This window comes from Pan paniscus, chromosome X (assembly GCF_029289425.2).
Source record: "Pan paniscus chromosome X, NHGRI_mPanPan1-v2.0_pri, whole genome shotgun sequence".
Classification (NCBI taxonomy): domain Eukaryota; kingdom Metazoa; phylum Chordata; class Mammalia; order Primates; family Hominidae; genus Pan; species Pan paniscus.
The window spans coordinates 5,202,701-5,211,370 of NC_073272.2; the positions used below are offsets into that span (position 1 = coordinate 5,202,701).

At 41.2% G+C, this 8,670-nt stretch overlaps 1 non-coding gene across 1 annotated transcript; it reads left to right on the top strand.

Annotated features, from left to right (window-relative positions):
* Positions 1-8,191: 8,191 nt before the first annotated feature.
* Positions 8,192-8,296, top strand: LOC112438533 (U6 spliceosomal RNA). The gene has a single exon (XR_003026948.1). It is a non-coding gene; the product is annotated as a U6 spliceosomal RNA (small nuclear RNA).
* Positions 8,297-8,670: the final 374 nt, after the last annotated feature.

Here is an 8,670-nt window from a genome sequence, read left to right on the forward strand (position 1 = left end):
CGGGGCTGAACGACTCTCTGTGGTCGAGTGTCCTGTGCACTGTAGGGTGTTGAGCAGCATCCCTGGGCTCCACCCACCAAATGCCAATAGCACCCATTCCCAGCTGTGACAACCAAAATATCTCCAGACATGTTACCTGGGGGACAAACTTGATCCATGTTAAAAGCTCCTGATGTAAAAAAAAAAAAAAAAAAAAGCAATAATGTATTGTGCCACAACTTGGATGAAACTGGAAGCCATATTCTAAGTGAAGTCACTAAGGAATAGAAAACCAAATACCACACATTCTCACTTACAAAAGTGGGAGCTGGTAGGGCATGGTGGCTCATGCCTGTAATGCCAGCACTTTGGGAGGCCGAGGCAGGAGGATCACTTGAAATCAGGAGATCAAGAACAGCATGGGCAGTGTAGTAAGACCCCGTCTCTACAGGAAATAGAAAATATTAGCTGGGAGTGGTGGTGTGCACCTGTGGTCCCAGCTACTCAGAAGGCTGAGAGGGGGGGACTTGCTTGAGCCTAGGAGGTTGAAGGTGCAGTGAGCCATGATCGTGCCACTGCAATCCATCCTGGGTGACAGAGTGAGACTCTGCTTCAAAAAAGATGTGGGAGCTAAGTTGTGGGTATGCAAAGGCGTACACAGTAGTGTAATGGACATTGGAGACTCCGAAGTGGGAGGGTGTGAATGCAGCGAGGGATGAAGGACTACCTATTAGGTACCATGTACAACACCTGGGTGATGGGCGCACTAATGTCCTAGACTTCACTCATCCAAGTAACCAAAAACCACGTGTACCCTAAAGCTATTCAAATTAAAAAAAAAAATCAAAGAACTCCTGATGTAAAATTTCACATGTTCTCACTCAAACATGGGAGGTAAAAATGTTAAAAACCTCCACTCATGGAGATAAAGTAGAATGGTGGTTACCAGAGGCTGGGAAGAGTATCGAGGAAGAGGCGATAGAGTGGGGATAGTTAATGAATGCAAAAATACAGTTGGATAGAAGCAACAAGGTATAGTATTTGGTACTACAACAGGGAGACTATAGTTAACAATAATTCATTGTATATTTTAAAATAACTAAGAGAGTGGAATTGCAATGTTCCTAACACAAAGAAATGATAAAGGCTTCACAGGATAGATACCCCAATTACCCTAATTTGATTATTACACATTGTAAGCTTGTATCAAAATATCATATATACCCTGTAAAGAAGTACAACTATTATGCACCCATAATGATTAAGAATAAAAAAATTTAGGCCAGGCATGGTGGCTTATGCTTATAAACCCAGCACTTTGGGAGGCAGAGGCAGGAGGATTGCTTGAAGCCAGGAGTTGGGGACCAGCCTGGGCAACATAGCGAGACCCCATCTTTACAAAAAATTTTTAAAAATTAGCCGGGCATGGTGGCATGCACCTGTAGTCCCAGCTACTCAGGAGGCTGAGGCAGGAGGATCGCTTGATCCTGGGATTTGAAGGCTGCAGTGGGCTATGATCACACCACTGCACTCTAGTGTGGGCAACAGAGCAAGACTTCATCTCTAAAAATAATAAATAATAAAAAATAAAATAATGTTTAAAAAGAACCACTGTTCTAGTCTAAAACTGCAATGCATGTCTATTTTTTCTCAAATGTCTGCTCACCAAGCGCGGTTGGGTTCTTTGTTGTACCATCCCATGATTTTTCTTTGCATTACGAAGATAACATCCATTTTCCCAGTTCCAGCCTCTGTCCTGAGATATTCACTTCCCTCTACACTTGATATAATTTCCGACTACAATGTGGAAATAAGGGAGGGATTAAGACAGCCTGACATAAGGTCAATCTTTCCAGGCCAGGAGTGGCCCCAGGAAAATTGTTTTTTCTTTTTGGGTTCGGATAAACCACAGCGAATAACCATAGCCCAGCAGCGCATGGCTTTCCGGCAAAGACAGGACCTCCTACCTCCAGGGATGGCAGGAATGTAAAGTGAAAGCATTACCAGAAAGGGGTCCCAGTCCAGACCCCAAGAGAGGGCTCTTGGATCTCATGCAAGAGAATTCAGGCGAGTCCACAGAGTAAAATCAAAGGAAGTTTATTAAGAAAGTAAAGGAATAAAGAATGGCTACTTCATAGGCAGAGCAGCAGCATGGGCTGCTGGCTGCCTATGTTTATGGTTATTTATTGATTATATGCTAAACAAGGGGTGAATTAGTCATGAGGTTTTTCAGGAAAGGGGTGGGTAATTCTGAGGGTTCCTCCCCTTTTTAGACCATATAGGGTAACTTCCTGAGGTTGTCATGACATCTGTAAACTGTCGTGGCTCTGGTGGCAGTGACTTTTAGCAGCTAATGCATTATAATGAGTGTATAATGAGCAGTTACAATGACCAGAGGTCACTCTTGTCACTGTCTTGGTTTTGGTGGGATTTCACTGACTTCTTTACTGCAACCTGTTTTATCAGCGAGGTCTTTATGACCTGTATCTTTACTGACCTCCTGTTTCATCCTGTGACTAAGAATGCCTAACCTCCTGGGAATGCAGCCCAGTGGGTCTCAGCCTTATTTTACCCAGCTCCTATTCAAGATGGAGTCACTCTGGTTTCAACGCCTCTGACAAAAGCGTGCTTATTGTGCTGACCGAGGAGGGCTGAATGAAATCCAGCTGGATTGGACAGGGAACTAAAGGAAGATGTCCATCCATAGAATGTAGACAAGGCACTGATAAATGTGATAAACACAGCAAGGTCTGTGCATGGACGGACATACTTTTTTTTTTTTTAAAGACATGGTCTCACTCAGGCTGGAGTGCAGTGGTGTAATCACGGCTCACTGCAGCCTTGACCTCCCAGCCTCAAGCAATCCTTCTACCTCAACCTCCTGAGTAGCTGGTACTACAGGCACGCAACACCATTCCTGGCTAATTATTTTTATTTTTGTAGACATAGGGTCTCACTGAGTTGCCCAGGCTGGTCTCAAACTCCTGGGCTCAAGCAATCCTCCTGCCTCAGCCTTCCAAGTAGCTGGGACTACAGGCACATGCCACTATGCCAGACTCATTTTTGTATTTTTTGGAGAGAGGAGGTTTTGTGATGTTGCCCAGGCTGGTCTAGAACTCCTGAACTCAAGTGATCCACCAACCTCAGCCTCCCAACATGCTGGAATTACAAGAGTGAGCCACTGAGGCCAGCTGAGATACATCTTTCTCTCTCACCAAGGGCTCCTAAGTGGACATCTGGTCCCTATAGATGCTGCATTTTTTTCTGACTTTCTTTCAAAGTCATTTTGAAACGTACGTTAAGGCTTGGGTACTGGACCCTCTTTGACTTTCAAACCATCAGGAGCCATTTGCAATGTCTGGAGACATTCTGAGTTATTATCATTGGAGAGTGGATGTGGCCAGCATCTGGTGGGTGGAGCCCAGGGATGCTGCTCAACACCCTATGAGTGCAGAGGATGGCCACACCACAGAGAATCCTCTAGCCTCAAGTGTCAACAGCACCCACATTGAGAATCTTGAACTAAAGAATACAAAGATTCCACATATGAGATCATGCAGTATGTGTCATTCTGTGCCTGGCTTATTCCACTTAACATAATGTCCTCCACGTTCATCCATGTTGTTGCAAATGCCAACACTTCCTTCTTTAAGACTTGATAGCATTCCATTGTGCATACAAATCACATTTTCGTTACCCGTTCATCCACTGATGGACACTTTGGTTGACTCCATATTTTGGCTATTGTGAATAGTGCTGTAATGACTGTGGGAAAACAGATAAATTAGACATTCCTCAGAAAGTTACTAGAAAAATAAAATTATAAGTCAACATAATCTACCTACCTGTCTATTTATCTATTCATCTATCCATCATCTTTCTATAACCATCCATCCATTCATCCATTTATCCATCCATTCATCTATTGAATGTACCTATCTAGCTAGCTAGCTATTTATCATCTATCCATCCATCTACTGAATCTATCATCTATCCTTATCTGTCTATCACATACCTATCTACCCACCCACCCATCTATTGACTCTAATCATCTACCATTACCTATGTATCTATCATATATCTATCCATCCATCCATCTATCTATTGAATCTATCTATCCATCCATCCATTCATCTACTGAATCTATTATCTATCATTATCTATATATTTATCTGTCTATGTATCTACCCATCCATCTACCTATTGAATATATGTATCATCTATCATTATCTATCTGACAGTCTAATCTATTTAAGCTCTCTGTCATCTATTATAACATATTTTTATCTATCTCTTCTATTTATTCTCATCTCTTGTCATATATTATATGCATGTTGATACACACAGAGAAAGATTGATAGAGATTTGTAAAATGTACAAATATTTAAAATGAAACATTTTTTTTAAATGGGTGACGTGGTAAACAAGGACATTCACTGACTGGCCTCATTCACTTCTTACCCACCCTTCCAATCTAATCACTCCTAGGGGGTGTTTCTGGGAACAGCTTTCTTCACCGCCTCTGTCTCTTCATCCCAGCACCACTTTCTGCCTGCCCCCTGGCCAGCCCAGCTTCCCTGAGGCTCCTCCCTGTCCCCTGCACCCATCACACACCAAGTCCATGATGATTGTTGTTTACGTGTCCACTCCCCCACCACACACCAAGTCCATGATGATTGTTTACGTGTCCACTCCCCCACCACACACATCAAAAGCACCTGGAGGCTCAGGGGTCTTCCTCTCTGGTTTTCCTCCATACCTGGCGCAATGGTGGTAAATGGTAGCACCCAATAAATGTTTGAGTAAATGAATAGACTACTTAGTTCCCTTTACAACTGCCAATGAAGGAATGATAAAGGAAGGTGGTGATTTTTAACTCCTAAGGTCCAGTAAGTCAGGGGTAGGGGTTTTTCTTTATTTCCAGCTCCAAAAAACTGCTGAAAGGAGATGGGAAAAAGCAACTGATTTCTAAAAATCCCTTTAGCGTAACTTACAAGTCCCTCAGCCAGCCTGCCTCAACCCCCTCCCAAGGCATCTGGTTCTAGTTCAGGGCAAAGGAAGTTAAGTGTTTCATTATAATGCTTCTTGCACACACACATATGCATTTACTGGGGGTGGGGAGCTTTGGGGGAATTTTACTAATATTTGCTAATTTTTTATTGACTTACATATAAAGAACTGTAAACTTAATTTTACATTTACTTATGTAGAAAGAACTGTAAACTTAATTTTCATTTCCCTACGTTTCCCTCAATTTGCTCAATTCTTTCCTTCTGATTGCGATGAAATTTTTCTAGAAAATCATCACCCAATTTAAACCATATTTTTTAAGTATTTCCCTGTGCCGGGGGAAAGAAAGTTTAAAATGATCTTTTAGATTATTTGTATATTTTTGAAATGTTTCAACAAGGTTAAATATAATTGGAAGGAAAAGCAAAGCATCGTATAAGATTAAATCTCAGGTGAATTGAAGAAAAAAATAAGCATTTGTGCAAGGCCAGGGAGTCAAAATCTGATTTTCTTCTAAAGGAAAGAAGGTTCAGAGAGTTCTTTTTTCCAAGTTTAGAAACCATTCAAAACTCGTGAGTTTGCTGTTTTGATCATCACTGAAATCTCTTCCAGATTCCTACCCTTAGGGAAAAAATATATATATATACATATATGTGTATATATATATATGTGTATATATATATATATATACACATATGTGTATATATATACACATATATATATATAGCTTCATGCTTTAAAAGAAGAAAGATCAAAATAGTATATTAAGTAGTCTCAGAATACTTCTTGTACATATAAAAAATACTCAATGAGTTATAAAATAAATCAAAAACAGACAGACTGAATCTTCCTTAGATTATATATGCTTTTAACTTCTAGGAGAATGAAGGATGCAAGCTAGAAGATTAATGAAAGAAAATCAATTACCCCCAAACAAAAATGTTTAAAAATCTCAATTATAGTTCAGATTGGCCCTTTCTAGCAAAAGTCAAAATGTGGTATGCAAACACATAATGTAATGCCTTCATTCTTCACACAAGCCTTGACTATGTACATGGTTAGTGCTCATTGTTTGAAAATCCAATGAGACTGTAATATCTGAGAAACCACCATAGATTACGCAGCAAAGGCATTTTACTGTATCAAATTCAAGTGGTCAGAGACATTTGAACCAGAGCAACTCCATCTTGAATAGGGGCTGGGTAAAATGAGGCTGAGACCTACTGGGCTGCATTCCCAGGAAGTTAGGCATTCTAAGACACAGGATAAGATAGGAGGTCAGCACAAGATACAGGTCATAAAGACCTTGCTGATAAAACAGCATGCGGTAAAGAAGGCAGCCAAAACCCACCAAAACCAAGATGGTTACAAGAGTGACCTCTGGTTGTCCTCACTGCTCACTATATGCTAATTATAATACATTAAAATGCTGAAAGGCACTCTCGGGAGCGCTCTAACAGTTTACAGAGGCCATGACAATGTCAAGATATTACCCTATATGATCTAAAAGGGGAGGAATCCTGAGTTCCCGGAATTGCCCACCCCTTTCCCAGAAAACTCATGAATAATCCACCCCTTGTTCAGCATAAAATCAAGAAATAACGGTAAAAATGGACAACCAGTAGCCTTTGGGGCTGCTCTGCCTGTGGAGTAGCCATTCTTTTATTTCTTTACTTTTGTAATAAACTTGTTTTCACTTTATGGACTCACCTCCAATGCTTTCTTGCACGAGATCCAAGAACCCTCTCTTGGGGTCTGAATCGGGACCCCCCTTCCTGGTAACAAAGTTACAAACAAAGGAAATCCTATCTAAAACAGATACAGTCATGCACTGCCACAGAACGTATGGCCAATGATGGACAGCATATAAAACGATGGTCCCACAGGATTATAATGGAGCTGAAAAATTCCTGTTGCCTAGTGATTTGTGTTACAATTGCCTACTGTATTCAGTATAGGAACATGCTGTACAGGTTTGTAGCATAGGATCAACAGGCTACACCATATAGCCTAGGTGTGTAGTAGGCTAGACCATCTAGGTTTGTGTAAGTGCACTCTAGGATGTTTGCACAACAACATCACCCAGTGATGCATTTCTCAGAATGTATCCCCATCATTCAGCAACAAGTGACTGTAAGTCTATTTCACTGTGTGTAACTTCTCCTACTGTAAGGGAACTCCCCTCAGAAACCCAAGCTCGCCTTGGTTCAGACCCACAATGCAGCAGTTTAGGAAGGGTATGCTTCCCTGAGGAGGCACTTTAGCTCAAACCAGCCACCACTTGCTCACTGGCTTTCTACTACCTTCTCATCAGTTTTAGCCCCACAGAATCAATAGTGAGCTTCTTTTCCATGTTGGAATTAATTATAAATACAGGAGTGGGAGTTTCCACATTTGCATGAGGTAATCTATTTGTTAGTTAAGGACCCATATCCATTATCTATTGCTGGGTAACAAACACTCCCAACACTTAGTAGCTAAAGACAAGCACCATTTTATTTGTGCATCACACTTGGGTCACAAATTTCAGGCTGAGCTCAGCTGGATGGTTCTTCTGTGGGTCTCCCTTAAGGTCCCTTATGTGGTCCCAGTCCTCTGATAGTTTGACTGAAAATGGATGGTGTAAGCTGGGAGCCTATTCACATGGCTGGCCATTGGTGCTGACTGTCAGCTGAATCTTTCTCATGGTGACTCATCTCAAAAAGGCTACCCTGACTTCTTCATATGGGGTGGCCTCAGTACTCTAGGCTGACAGACAAGACCGCCCAACAGACGTGTTCATGAATGTACCTTAGACCATCCAGGCTCATCAAGCTGCCAGATAATGGAAGCTGCAAGAAAGACCCCAGGCAAGACCAACAGAAGAACTGCCCATCTGAACCCAGTCCAAGTTATTGATTCACAAACATATGAGCAAATACAATGTTTGTGATATTGAGGCACTAAACTTGTAGTTGATTTTATACCAAAAAAATAGGTAACAGATCCTGAAATTCATACCTGAAGTGGGTGGAGGGTTGCTCTCATACAAAAGCTTAAAACATGCTTCATTGGCTTTGAAACTGAGTGGTGAATGAAGGTTGGGAAAATAGTAAGGTAACTGCTACCAAAGGCTAGAAAAAAAATGGTAACCAGTGGTATGTTGTGTTGGAAGAGCAAAACTGTAGCCTGCAGTGACTTGGAAGATAAAAATGTACCTAATGTGCTTGCTTTGGCAGCGCATATACTAAAATTGGAATGATACAGATAAGATTAGCAAGGCCCATACAAGGATGACAGGTAAATTCGTGAAGCATCTCATTATTTAAAACACACACACACACACACACACACACACACACACACGTAAAATAAAGTCAAAAAAGAAAAGAAATGTACCTAATAAACTCAGACTTAGAGGAAGTAGGTTTTTGTTGTTGAACATTCGCACTATTGACATTTGGGGCCAGAAAATTATTTGTCATGGAAGCTGCCAATTGCATTGCAGCATTCTCAGCATCATTCTGGGCCTCTGCTTGGTAGATCTCAGAAGCACCCATTGAGTACAGCCTGAATTTTTGTCCCATATAACAGTGAGTATATAACATAGATTTTTTTTTAACCCACTGCATTTTGGGATTCTTTGTTATGTGCCAATAGCTGCATGGCACAGCCTCTTATAACAGAAACAGAGAATTTGCT